This window comes from Hylobates moloch, unplaced genomic scaffold (assembly GCF_009828535.3).
Source record: "Hylobates moloch isolate HMO894 unplaced genomic scaffold, HMol_V3 SCAFFOLD_4, whole genome shotgun sequence".
Taxonomy (NCBI): domain Eukaryota; kingdom Metazoa; phylum Chordata; class Mammalia; order Primates; family Hylobatidae; genus Hylobates; species Hylobates moloch.
The window spans coordinates 140294176-140308339 of NW_026652279.1; positions in this window are offsets into that span (position 1 = coordinate 140294176).

Here is a 14164-nt window from a genome sequence, read left to right on the forward strand (position 1 = left end):
TTTCAGCTGGTGGGTGAGCTGATCTGGAAGGTCCAAGACAGCGTCATTCATGGTCACATGTTTGGCACTGGAGATGAAATGACTCAAAGGCTAGGACTGCCAGCCAGAGCACCTACATGTGACCTCCCCATGTGATTTGACTTCGACACAATGTAGCCATCTCAGGGTAATTAGAGTTCTCACGTTGCAGCTCAGAGCTTCAAGCACAAGTGTTTCAGTGACTAAGGCAGAAGCTACTGTGCCTTTTATCTTCCAGGTGCAGAAGTCCACATCACATCAGCCAGATTCCTTTAGGAGGAGTCATCATAAACCCACCTAGATTCAAAAGAAGGAAGGGACACAGACCCAAACCCTTAATGGGCAGAGTGGCAAGGTCACATTATGGAAGAACACGCAGGATGAGAGATGGTAATTTTTACAGATGATCACAGCACCATCTGCCACACTTGCTGTGTGATCTTGGGCAAAGCTTTCAAACTAAGACTTGGATATTTCATTTGAAAAATGAGGGTGATAATAATAGCCAACTCATGGGACAGCTTTAAGGACTGATGAGATAATACATACCAGGTGCTTAGTGCAGTGCCAGAGTCATAGTAAGAGATCAGAAACACTTCCTATTTACCTTCCTATTAAGGTGGCAGGAGCTGAGGAAAATGGAAGAGGATAGAGAGGTGTCTCTAGAATAAATAAAAAGCCTGGATAAAAGAACACAGAAGGAAGGAATACGCAAGTCAGACAATAAGGGATGCTTTCTAAGATGACAAAGTGGCTCTGAAAACAACGATAGGCAAGGAATAAAAGCAAACTTTCTCAGCTTCCCAATCCTCCCTAGGATTGGCCTTGGTATTTTGTCAAGCAAGCAGTGGGGGATGACTTGTTTATAAAAGTCACTTTCATTAGAAACATCAGATTGTCTTCATTCATAGGGTTACCAAGTAAAAATAAAAGGAGGACCCCTGTTATGACACATTCTGACACTGACAGCAAATAGTAATCTTTCATAACTCTCTAACCAAATGAACACCAACCTTTCTGGGCCGTAACAGTACCCTGGGATTTGCCACCGAAATGGAAGGATGTAACAAACTTTAAGTAAAATAAATGGATCTCTTCCAAACAACTCCCAGACGAGCCAGGTAAAGGGGACCTGTACTACAGGATGTTTTATTAAAAGTTAATGGAAAGAGCCAAAACCCCTTTGCCACTTGGCAGTTGTGAAAGAAATCTTTTTAGCAAATGACAAAAACAGGAAGTTATGTAAATTAACACTTGGCATGGTACTAAAGCAAGATTTTCGACCAAAAAACTGGTTTATCAAGCATCCATTGACTAAATTTTGTGCCCTTTTTTTTAAATTGCAAGAATACAGAAATATACGAAAAACTAAGTGGATAACAAATGTTATTGCAGATTCTGTACACAGATTTACTGCCACCCTTTCAGATTGTCAGTCAAGAAAACTTATTGAACACCTACTGGATACTAAATTTGAGTCCTGTGGAAAGCACAGAATCTCTACAGTGTCAATAAATACACAAATTGAAGAATGGCAAAAATCATGGTAATTGTAACTCAATATTGGAGGAATTGATTATAATCTTGAATTTTGACCTTTCAATGAACAGAAAAAAAAATACAAATATTTACTCATTTCCTACCATGAGCACAAACCTTGCTATGCATGAGAGGGTATACAAAGTTGAGTAAGATCAAACTCCTATTGTCATAAATGTCAAAGTCTTGTGGAAGAGACAGAGGGATATATCAATAACTTTATTATGAAGCTCATAAAAATGAAATGTTATAATCGAGATAAAACATCATTCTTGCCAACATGGGTGTAGTTAACATAGAAAGTTTACTAGATAAAATAGGATTTGAATGGGAACCTTAAAAAAATAGGTACTGCTGTGAAGGAATCTTTAAGATATAGGAATATTTCAGTATACTGAGAAAATGGAGCAAGTTTCCAGAAGCAAAATACAGAGAATACTCTAGGAGGAATGAGCTGACTGCACTATGAGCTCCTTGAAGACAGGGATTGCTTTTGGTTATTTTCAACATTGCAGATTCATGGTAGAAGCTCAATAAATGTTTAATACATGAATATTGGACAATATTCACTTGGCATTAGGCAATGGATATATAATTAAAACATATAGAGGCAACAATAAAAAACATTTCAATGTCCAGGCCAAATTTTCAGATATTATTTTATGTGATGATGCGATAGATTGATACTATAGGACAACTTAACCATATGGTACAAAATGAATGAGAACAAGAGGGAAGTTAGTGGCAGAGATGAACTTCTCTGTTTATATCCCACCAACTAGGTCTATTCTCACGGTGGGTATTCAGGAAGGGAGTTTACCTAACTCATTAAAATAAACGAATGGTGTAACATACAAAGAGGTAAATTACCATAATTTCATTTTCAACTATGTTGTCAGACTTTCTCCACTATATTTTCAAACATCTCTGGACTCAATCTAATTTATTTTTAAAAATAACTAATTGTGATTATGTCTTAAGTCTTGAAAACAGAGCAGGACAAAACTTACCAGAAAAAAAATCAATTTATTTGACTACATACAAAATGAGAAAACTTTGAAGCAAGTAAACAAAGGCTAAATAAGAATGCAAACAACATACAGTAAAAGATGTTTGCAGTAAATAAGAGCAATAAAAAGTATAATACATTTATTATATGAAGAAATCATGAAACTTGTTAAGAAAAATACTAACAGGCTGGGAGCAGTGGCTCACACCTGTAATCCCAGCACTTTGGGAGGCTGAGGCGGGCAGATCACGAGGTCAGGAGATCGAGACCATCCTGTCTAACATGGTGAAACCCTGTCTCTACTAAAAATACAAAAAAAAAAAAAAAAAAACTAAGAAATCATTAGATAAATAGCCAAAAGTCTTAGATAACTAAGAGATGATTCACAGAAAACAAACTATAAATAAAAAAGAGAAGTGTTAAACCAGGAAAGTAAGAAAAAAGAATACATGTTAAAACAGTGAGATGCCATTTTCTATAGACAACGTTAAACTAACAAAAACTACGCTTTAATGTTAATAGCTAATTCTGCCAAGAATGCAATAAAAGTATTATATTTATACATTGTTATGACAGTATTGATGCAACTCTTAGAAATCTACTTAACAAAATATACCAAGAGCCATAAAAATAGTAAATCCCACTCATGGAACTTGATCTAAAAAACAAACCAAAACAAAAAATCCAGGCTGGGCACAATGGCTCATGACTGTAATCCCAGCACTTTGGGAGGCTGAGACAAGAGAATCACTTAAGCCCAGGAGTTTGAGACCAGCATGGGCAACATAACAAGACCCCATCTCTACCAAAACTAAAATAGAAAATTAGTTGGGCATGGTAATGTGTGCCTGTGTCCCAGCTACTTGGGAGGCTGAGGTGGGAGATTTTCTTGAGTTTGGGAGGTTGAGGCTGCAGTGAACTATGATCACACCACTGTACTCCAGCCTGGATGACAGGACAAGATCCTGTCTCAAAAAAAATAGTTTTTAATACAAAAGAAAGACAATGTATAGATTTGAAAATAATTCCAGTATAATTATAACAGTGAATACCTGACAAAGGCAAAGTAGATTTAACAAGCAGTTATTAAGTGACTTTCCACATTGCCCTTCATGATAGCAGTAAAGGAAGCCAAGAATACATAGCTGCTGCCATCAGGCAGCACTTATTATTCTTGTTCAAAACTAAGCATCATGTAAGCCTTATGGTAATCACAAAGAAAAAAGCCACAATGGATACATGAACGAGAGAGAAAGAAATAAAAGCTTAGCACTATAGCAAAACACCAAACAAAATGTACACAACAAAGAAAGGAACAAAAAGATTTACAAAACAACTAGAAAACAATCAACAAAATGGCGGGAGTAAATTCTTACCTATAAATAATAACCTTTTTTTTTTTGGCTCCGTAACCCTCCGGCCTTCTCCCACCTTACCATCATAGTGGGATACAGGGGCGCCCTACCACCGGCAATTTGGGTTTCACCGTGGTCTCGATCTCCTGACCTCGTGATCCGCCCGCCTCGGCCTCCCAAAGTGCTGGGATTACAAGCGTGAGCCACCGCGCCCCACCTAAATAATAACCTTAAATGGAAATGGATTAAACTCTGCAACCAAAACACATAAAGTGACCAGGATAGTAAGAAAAAAAGAATACATGTTAAAACAGTGAGATGCCATTTTCTATAGACAGTGTTAAACTAACAAAAACTGTGCCTTCATGTTAATAACCAATTCCGCCAAGAGTTGAAAAATAAAAGAGTTGAAAAATTAAAGAAAAAATAATAATATCCAACTATATGCTGCCTACAAGAGATCTAGCTTAGCTTTAAGGACACGCATAGGCTGAAAGTGAAGGGATGGAAGAAGATACTCCACGCAAATAGTAACGAAAGAGCAAGAGTAGTTATACTTACATCAGGTAAAATAGACTTTAAGTCAAAAATTGGCAAAAGAGACAAAGAAGGTCATTATTTAATGATAAAGGGGTCAACTTATCAACAGGACATAACAATTGTAAATATGTATGCATCCAACATCAGAACACCTAAATATAAAAAGGAAACATTAATGAACTTGAGGGAAGGGATAGATAGCAAACAATTGTAGTATGAAACTTCCCCACTTTCAAAAATGGATAGATCAACCAGACAGAAAGTTAACAACAAAATATTTACATCAACTGCATTTTACACCAAATGAACCTAACGGACATATATAGAACTTGCCATCTGATAGCAATAGGATATACATTCTTCTCTGGCTCACACGGAACATTCCCCAGGATATACCATATGTTAGATCATAAGACTAGTCTTAAAAAATTCAAAAAGATTCAAATAACATCTGGTATTGTTTCTGATCACAATGATATAAAATTAGAAATCAATAACCACAGGAGGAATCTTAGAAAATTTACAAATATGTGGAAATTAAATATGCTCCTGAACAATCAATTGGTTAAGGAATAAATCAAAAGGGAAATTTAAAAATATCTTAGACATATAACAATGGAATCACAACTTAGCAAAACCTATGGGATGCAGCAAAAGAAGTTCTAAACAGGAAGTTTACAGCAATAAATGCCTACATTAAAAAAGAAGAATGTTTCCAAGTAAATATCCTAAAATTATTCCTCAAGGAGATTTTAAAATAAAAAAAGAACAAACTAAACTCGGAGTAGCAGAAGGAATAAAATAATAAAAGTCAGAACAGAAATAAATCAAAAGAACAAAAAATAGGAAACATAATAAAAGCAAGATTATTTTTTACAACATAAACAAAATTGACAAACCTCCAGCCAGACTAAATAAAACGTAATGAAGACTCAAATAAATGAAATCAGAAGTAAAAGTAGAGATATTACAACAGAGATGTCTCAGAAATTAAAAAAATCATAAGAGACTGTTATAAACAATTATATGACAAAAAGATGAATAATCTAAAAGAAATGAATAAATTGCTAGAAAAATATAGCCGACCAAGATTGAATCAGGATGAAATAGAAAGCTTGAACAGGCCAATAAAAAAATAAAGACACCGAAGTAGTAATTAGAAACCTTCCAAAGAAGAAAAGCCCAATATTAGATGGCTTCATAGCTAAATTCTACCAAACATTTAAAAAGAAGTATTACCAATACTTTATAAACTTTTACTTAAAAATAGAGCTAGAGGAAACATATACAAACATGTCTTACAAGGCCAAGATCACCTTGATAACACCTAAGCCAGACTAAGACACTGCAAAAAGAGGAAACTACAGGCCAATATGTCTGATGAAACTTGGTACAAAAATCCTCAATGAAATACTATGAAACCAAATTTAATAATACATCAAAAATAATATACATCATGACCAACTGGGATTTATCCCAGGTGTGCAAATCTGGTTTAATATATGCAGATCAATGTGATATGTCACATTAACAGAATAACATAAAATTCATAGGATCATCTTGACTGACAGAAAAAGCATTTGACAAAGTTCAATATCCTTTCTTGATAAAAAACAGTTTAGGTATAGAAGGAAAATTTCTCAACATAATAAAGTTCATTTTTGAAATACAGCTTAAATCCAAATAAATGGGAAATAACTGAAAGCTTTTCTGTTAAGACCCACTACAAGGTTGGGATGCCCACTCTTGCCACATTTATTCAACGTAGTACTGAAAGTACCAGCCAGAGGAATTAGGCAAGAAAAATAAATAAATAAAAGACATCCATGTAGGAAATGAAAAAAGCAAAACTGTCTTTGATGCTGATGACATCATCTTATACACAGAAAATTCTAAAAACTCCATCCCCCAAAAAAGTTAAAATTGATAGATAAATTCAATAAAGTTGTAGGTTATAAAAACAACATACAAAAATCAGTAACATTTCTATACACCAACAATGAACAATCCAAAAAAATAAATTAAGAAAACAATCCCACTTACAATAGCATCAAAAAGATAAAATAAAATACTAGGAGTAAAGTTAACCAAGGAGTTGAAAGATCTGTACACTGAAAGCTATAAAACATTAATGGAAAAAATTGAAAAACACAAAAAATAAAAAGATATTCCATGTTTATGGACTGAAAGAATATTGTTAAAATGTTTATATTACCTAATCTAAAAATTCAATACAATTCCAATCAAAATTCCAATGGCATTTTTCACAGAAATAGAAAAATAAGTCCTAAAAGTAATATGGAATCAGAAGAGACCTTTAATACCAAAAGTAAGCAAAAAGAACAAAGCTGGAAGCATCACACTACCTGGATTTAAAATAGATTATAAATCTATTGCAATCAAAACAGCATAATACTGGCAATTAAGAACACACACATCAACCAATAAAACAGTAGAGAAAGCAGGAAACTAAACAACTATTTACAGTCAATCGATTTTTTGAAAAGCTATGCCAAGGGTACACAATGGGTAAAAGACAGTCTCCTCAATAAATAATGTTGGGAAAACGGACATCCACATGCAGAAGAATAAAACCAGACCCTTAACTAATACTATATACAAAACTCAACTCAAAATGGATAAAAGACTTAAATATAAGACTTAAGACTACAGCTATTAAAAGAAAACATAGGGGAAAATCTTCCCAACATTGATCTCGGCAATGACTTCTTGAATAGGATTCCAAAAGCACAGTCAACAAAAACAAAATAGCTAAATCTAATATATCAAACTGAAAAGCTTCTGCACCACAAAGAAAACAATCAAATGAAGAAATAGCTCACAAAAGGAGAGAAAATATTTGCAAACCGTGTATCTGGCATATCCAAAATAGAGAACTCAAACAACTCGACAGGAAGAAAACAACCTAATTTAAAAATGGGCAAAGAATCTGAACAGACGTTTCTCAAAATAAGAAATACAAATGGACAACAGATATATGAAAAAATGCTCAACATCTCTAATCACCAGGGAAATGTAAATTAAAACCACAATGAGATGTCACCTCACACCTGTTAGAATGGCTGTTATAAAAAAAAATGAATAATAACAAGTGTTGACAACAATGTGGAAAAAAGGGAACCCTTGTACACTGTTGGTGGAAATGTAAATTAGTATAACCATTACGGAAAACAGTATGAAAGTTCCTCAAAAAAAAAAAAAAAATAGAACTACCAGGTGATACAGCAATTCCACTTCTTGGTATATACCCAAAGAAATTAAAATTAGTATGTAAAAGGGATATGTGCACTCCTGTGTTCATTTCAGCATTATTCACAGTAGCAGAGCTATGGAAGCAATCTAAGTGTTTAGAAACAAATGAATGGATAAAAAATATTTTACATATGTGTATATAGTGTTTTGGATACTATATATGTATATATAGTGTTTGGGATACTACACAGCCTTAAAAAAAGGAAATTCTGTCATTCACAACTGCATGGATGAATACAGCAAACATTATGCTAAGTAAAATAAGCCAGGTACAGAAAGACAAATATTGTATTAGCCACTTATATGTGGAATCTAAAACAGTTGCCCTCATAGAAACAGAGAGTAGAAGGTGGTTACCAGAGGTTTGTGGAAGAAGGCAAAAGGAGAGGCAAAGGGATGATCTTGATCAAAGGGGACAAAGCTTCAGTTACACTAGAGGAATAAATTTTGGGGATCTATTGCACTGCATGGTGACCACAGTTAATAATAATGTATTACATATTTCAAAATAATTAAAAGACTAGATTTTTAATATTCTCACCACAAAAATGATAAGTTGGTGAGATGATGGATATGTTAATTTGTTTGATTGAATGTTTCTACAATGTATAGATAGATCAAAACATCACATTATTCCCCACAAATACACACAATTATTACTTGTCAATTTAAAAATTAAATTAAAAAAATTGTAAACCATGACCCTTTATCATTAAAAACTGTAATGCATTTTTCACGGAAATAGAAAAAAAAAATCCTAAACTGTGTATGGTATCACAAAAAATCTGGAATAGCTGAAGTTGACACTGAGAAAGATAAAATTGAAGGCATCACACTTCCTGATTTAAAATTATACTACAAAGCTATAATAATCAAAACAGTTTGATGCTGGCATAAAAATAGAAACATGGATGAATGGAACAGAATAGAGATCCCCAAAATAAGTCCAAACATATACAGTGAACTAATTTTTGACAAAAGCACCAGTAGGACACAAGGGAGAATGGATACTTTCATAACTATGGTGTTGGGAAAAAATTTTTTTCCGCATGCAAAAGAATAAAATTGGTCCCTTATGATACCCTATAAACAAAAATCAACTCAAAATGGGTAAAAGACCTAAATGTAAGACCTGAAACCAAAAAATTCCTAGTAGGGAACAGAGGGAAAATTCCTTAACATTGGACTTGACGATAATTCTTTGGCTATCACAACAAGAGCTTAGACTACAAAAGAAAAAAATGAATGGGACTACATCAAACTAAAACACTTCTGCATAACAAAGGAAACAATCAGCAAAATGAAAAGGCAACCTATGAACTGGAAAAAATATTTGCAAACCACCTATCTAATGAGGGGTTAATACCCAAAATTTATGAAGAACACTTATAACTCAATAGCAGAAAAACAAATAACCCAATTAAAAAAATAGACCAAGGAGGATCATGGTGGACGGGAGGCAGAACTAGATTTCAGCTCCCCCTCAGATGGACAGAGTAGCGTGTGGAGTCTCACATCATGAACTTTTGCTGCAGAACTACTGCAGGAATAATTCAGGAAAGCCAAGAGAACCCACAGACGAAATTGCTCCTGCAGGACCTGGGAGACACGCCAAATACTGTGAGTGCCCAAACTGTGGAAGTGGGAAAGGGGGATTGTCTGCCCCCAAAACACACACCCTCACTCGGGAACTTGAAGGTCTAGATCACGGGAGAAGATTCTGACCTTACCCAGAGCTGAGTCAATTTAGAGAGCTGAGTGAAATACAGGAGTGGAGGAAGCAGCAGGAAAAGTCCTGTGGGATCTCTGGGTTCCCAGGGAAGCCATTTCTGACTTGTATCATAGGGCTACCTGGAGAGGGCTGTCAGTGGAACTGGGAAAAGGGCACAGAGAGAAGAAAACTTCCAGCTGAACTTTGTAACAATTCCAACTGAATGAGAAGTCTCCTGGCCAGAACTCGGGTGAAGATGTAAATCTTGTGCGCAGACTCCACAGGTGGGGAAGCACAAAAGCCCCACTTGCTTTTGCAGCTGTAAGGCTGGTAGCCTGGGGCAAGTTCTCAGCCCTGCTCACCCACTGCCTGGAAACAGACTCAATCCTGTTGTGGGGGGCATGGTGAGAGTGATAACTGCCTTCTGGGTTTTGTGGAAGCTGGGTGATGCCTATAACTGCTGACTTTCCCCCATTTCCCTGACACCTGCATGACACAGCAGAGGCAGCCATAATCCTCCTAGGAACATAACTCCATTGACCTCGGAACCACACCCGTATCTGCCAGAGCAGCCACAGGAAGACCCGCCCAAGGCAAGACTGAGCTCAGACGTGCCTAGCCCTGCCCCCACCTGATGGACCTTCCCTACCATCCCTGGTAGCTGAAGACAAAGGACATACACTCTTGGGAGTTCTAGGGCACAGCCCACCACCTGATTCTACCCATACTACCACAGCTGATGCTCTGTTGAAAGCACCACCTCCCGGCAGGAGGCCAACCGGCACAAAAATAGTGCACTAAACAACCAAAACTAAGGACCCTCATAGAGTCCATTTCACCCTCCTGCCACCTCCACTGGAGCAGGTGCTGGTATCCACAGCTAAGAGATCCACAGATGGTTCACATCACAGGACTGTGTGCAGACAACCCCCAGTAGAGCCTGAAGCATGGCAGACCTGATAGGTGGCTAGATTCTGAAAAGAGGTAACAATCACTACAGCTCAGCTCTCAGGAAGCCACATCCCCAGGAAAAGGGGAAGAGTACTATATTCAAGGGAACACCCCGTGGGACAAAAAGATCTGAACAACAGCCTTGAGCCCTAGACCTTCTCTCTGACAGAGCCTACCCAAATGAAAAGGAACCAGAAAACCAACTCTGGTAATGTGAAAAAACAAGGTTAACACTCTAAAAAAAAAAAAAAAAAAAAAAAAAATCACACTAGCTCACCACAAACTGATCCAAGTCAGTCAAGAAGAAATACCTGATTTACCTAAACAGAATTCAGAAGGTCAGTTATTAGAGAGGCACCAGAGAAAGGAAATTTAAGGAAATCAAAAATGATACAAGAAATGAGGAGTGAAACCTTCAGTGAAATAGATAACATAAATGAAAAACAATCAAAATTTCAGGAAACAATGGATGAACTTACAGAAATGCAAAATGCTCTGGAAAGTCTCACCAATAGAATCAAACAAGTAGAAGAAAGAATTGCAGAGCTTGAAGACAAGGTTTTTGAATTAACCCAATCCAACAAAGACAAAGAAAAAAGAATAAGAAAATATAAACAAAGCCTCCAAGAAGTCTGGGATTATGTTAAACTACCAAACCTAAGAATAATCAGTGTTTCTGAGGAAGAAGAGAAATCTAAAAGTTTGGAAGATATATCTGGGGAATAATTGAGGAAATCTTCCCCAGCCTTGCCAGAAAACTAGACATCCAAATACAAGAAGCTCAAATAACACCTAGGAAATTCATTGCAAAAAGATTGTCGCTTAGACACATTGTCATCATGTTATCTAAAGTTAAGACAAAGGAAAGAATCTTAAGAGCTATGAGGCAAAAGCACCAGGTAACCTATAAAGGAAGATCTATTAGATTAACAGCAGATTTCTCAGCAGAAACTTTATAAGCTAGAAGGAATTGGGGCCCTATCTTCAGCCTCCTCAAACAAAACCATTATCAGGCAAGAATTTTGTATCCAGTGAAACTAAGCTTCATAAATGAAGGAAAGATACAGTCTTTTAGGGACAAACAAATACTGAGAGAGTTCACCACTACCAAGCCAGCACTGTGAGAACTGCTAAAAGAAGTTCTAAATCTTGAAACAAATCCTATAAATACATCAAAACAGAACCTCTTTAACGCATAAATCTCACAGGACCTATAAAACAAAAATACAAATTTAAAAAAAAAGGTATACAGGCAACAAATAGCATGATGAATGGAATAGTACCTCACATTTCAATACTAATGTTGAATGTAAATGTTCTAAATGCTCCACTTAAAAGATACAAAATCACAGAATGAATAAGAATTTACCAACCATCTGCTGCCTTCAAAAGACTCTCTTTAAGTTTATGTGAGTCCTTATGTGTTAGGCAAGGTGGAAAAAGACATTCCATGCAAATAAACACCGAAAGCGAACAGGAATAGCTATTCTTATATATCAGACAAAACAAACTTTAAAGCAACAGCAGTTAAAAGAGGCAAAGAGGAACATTATATAATGATAAAAGTCCTTGTCCAACAGGAAAATATCACAATCCTAAATATATATGCACCTAACACTGCAGCTCCCAAATTTATCAAACAATTACTAATAGACCTAATAAATGAGATAGACAGAAACAAAATAATAGTGGGAGACTTCAATACTCCACTGACAGCACTAGACATTTCATCAAGACAGAAAGTCAACAAAGAAACAATGGATTTAAACTACACCCTAGAACAAATAGACTTAACAGATATTTACAGAACATGCTACTCAACAACCACAGAATATACATTCTATTCAACACTGCATGGAACTTTCACCAAGAATAGGCCATATGATAGGCCACAAATAAGCCTCAATATATTTAAGAAAATTGAAATTATATCAAGCACTCTGTTAGACCACAGCAGAATAAAACTGGAAATCAACTCCAAAAGAACCTTCTAAACCAGCAAATACATGGAAATTAAATAACCTGCTCCTGAATGATCATTGCATCAGTAATGAAATCAAGATGAAAATTTAAAAATTCTTTGAACTGAATGACAATAGTGACACAACCTATCAAAACTTCTAAGATACAGCAGAGGTGATGCTAAAATGAAAGTTCATAGCCCCAAATGCCTACATCAAAAAGACTGAAGCAGCACAAACAGACAATCTAAGGTCATACCTGAAGAAACTAGAGAAACAAGAACAAACCAAACCCAAATCCAGCAGAAGAAAGTAATAACCAAGATTAGAGCAGGACTAAATGAAATTGAAACAAAAAATACAAAAGATAAAGGAAACAAAAAGCTAATTCTTTGAAAAGATACATAAAATTGATAGACCATTAGCAAGATTAACCAAGAAGAGAGAAAATCCAGACAAGCTCAATTAGAAATAAAATGGGAGATATTACAACTGATATCACAGAAATATAAAAGATTATTCAAGGCTACTACGAACACCTTTACATGCATAAACTAGAAAACCTAGAGATTACTAAACTCCTGAAGATACAACCCTGCTAGCTTAAATAAGGAAGAATTAGATACCGTGAATAGACCAACAACAAGCAGTGAGATTGAAATGGTAATTTAAAAATTACCAATGAAAAAAAGTCCAGGACCAGACAGATTCACAGCTGAATTCTACCAGACATTCAAAGAAGAATTGGTACCAATCCTACTCACACTATTCCACAAGATACAGAAAGAGGAGATCCTTCCTAAATTATCCAATGAAGCCAGTATCACCCTCCAGGAAAGTACATAACCAAAATAAATAAATAAATAAATAAATAAATAATCAATATCCCTAATGAATATAGATGCAAAAATTCTTAACAAAATACTAGCCAACCAAATCCAGTAACATATCCAAAATATAATCCACCATAATCAAGTGGGTTTCAAACCAGGGATGCAGGAATGGTTCAACATATGCAAGTCAATAAATGTGATACACCACATACACAGAATTAAAAAAAATTACATGATCATCTCAATAGACACAGAAAAAGCATTCAATGAAATTCAGCATCCCTTTATGATTAAAACTCTCAGCAAAATCAGCATATGAGGGACATACCTCAATGTAATAAAAGCCATCTACGACTAACCCACAGCCAATATTATACTGAATGTGGAAAAGTTGAAAGCTTTCCCACTCAGAACTAGAACAAGACAAGGATGCCCATTCTCACCACTTCTCTTCAACATAGTACTGGAAGTCCTAGCCAGAGCAATCAGACAAGAGAAAGAAATAAAGGGCATCCAAGTCAGTAAAAAGGAAGTCAAACTGTTGCTGTTTGCTGATGATATAATTGTATACCTAGTAAGCCCTAAAGACTCCTCCAGAAAGCTCCTAGAATTGATAAAATAATTCAGCAAAATTTCCGGATATGTATACAAATCAGTAGCTCTGCTATACTCCAACAGCGACCAAGCTGAGAATCAAATCAAGAACTCAACCCAATAGTTTTACAATATTTGCAAAAAATGAAATAAAATACTTAGGAATATACCTAACCAAGGAGATGAAACACTTCTGTAAGGAAAACTCAAAACACTGCTGAAAGAAATCATAGATGACACAAACAAATGGAAACACATCCCATGCTCATGGATAGGTAGACTCAATGTTGTGAAAATGACCAAACTGCCAAAAGCAATCTACAAATTCAACATAATTCTCATCAAAATACCACCATCATTTGTCACAGAACTAGAAAAAG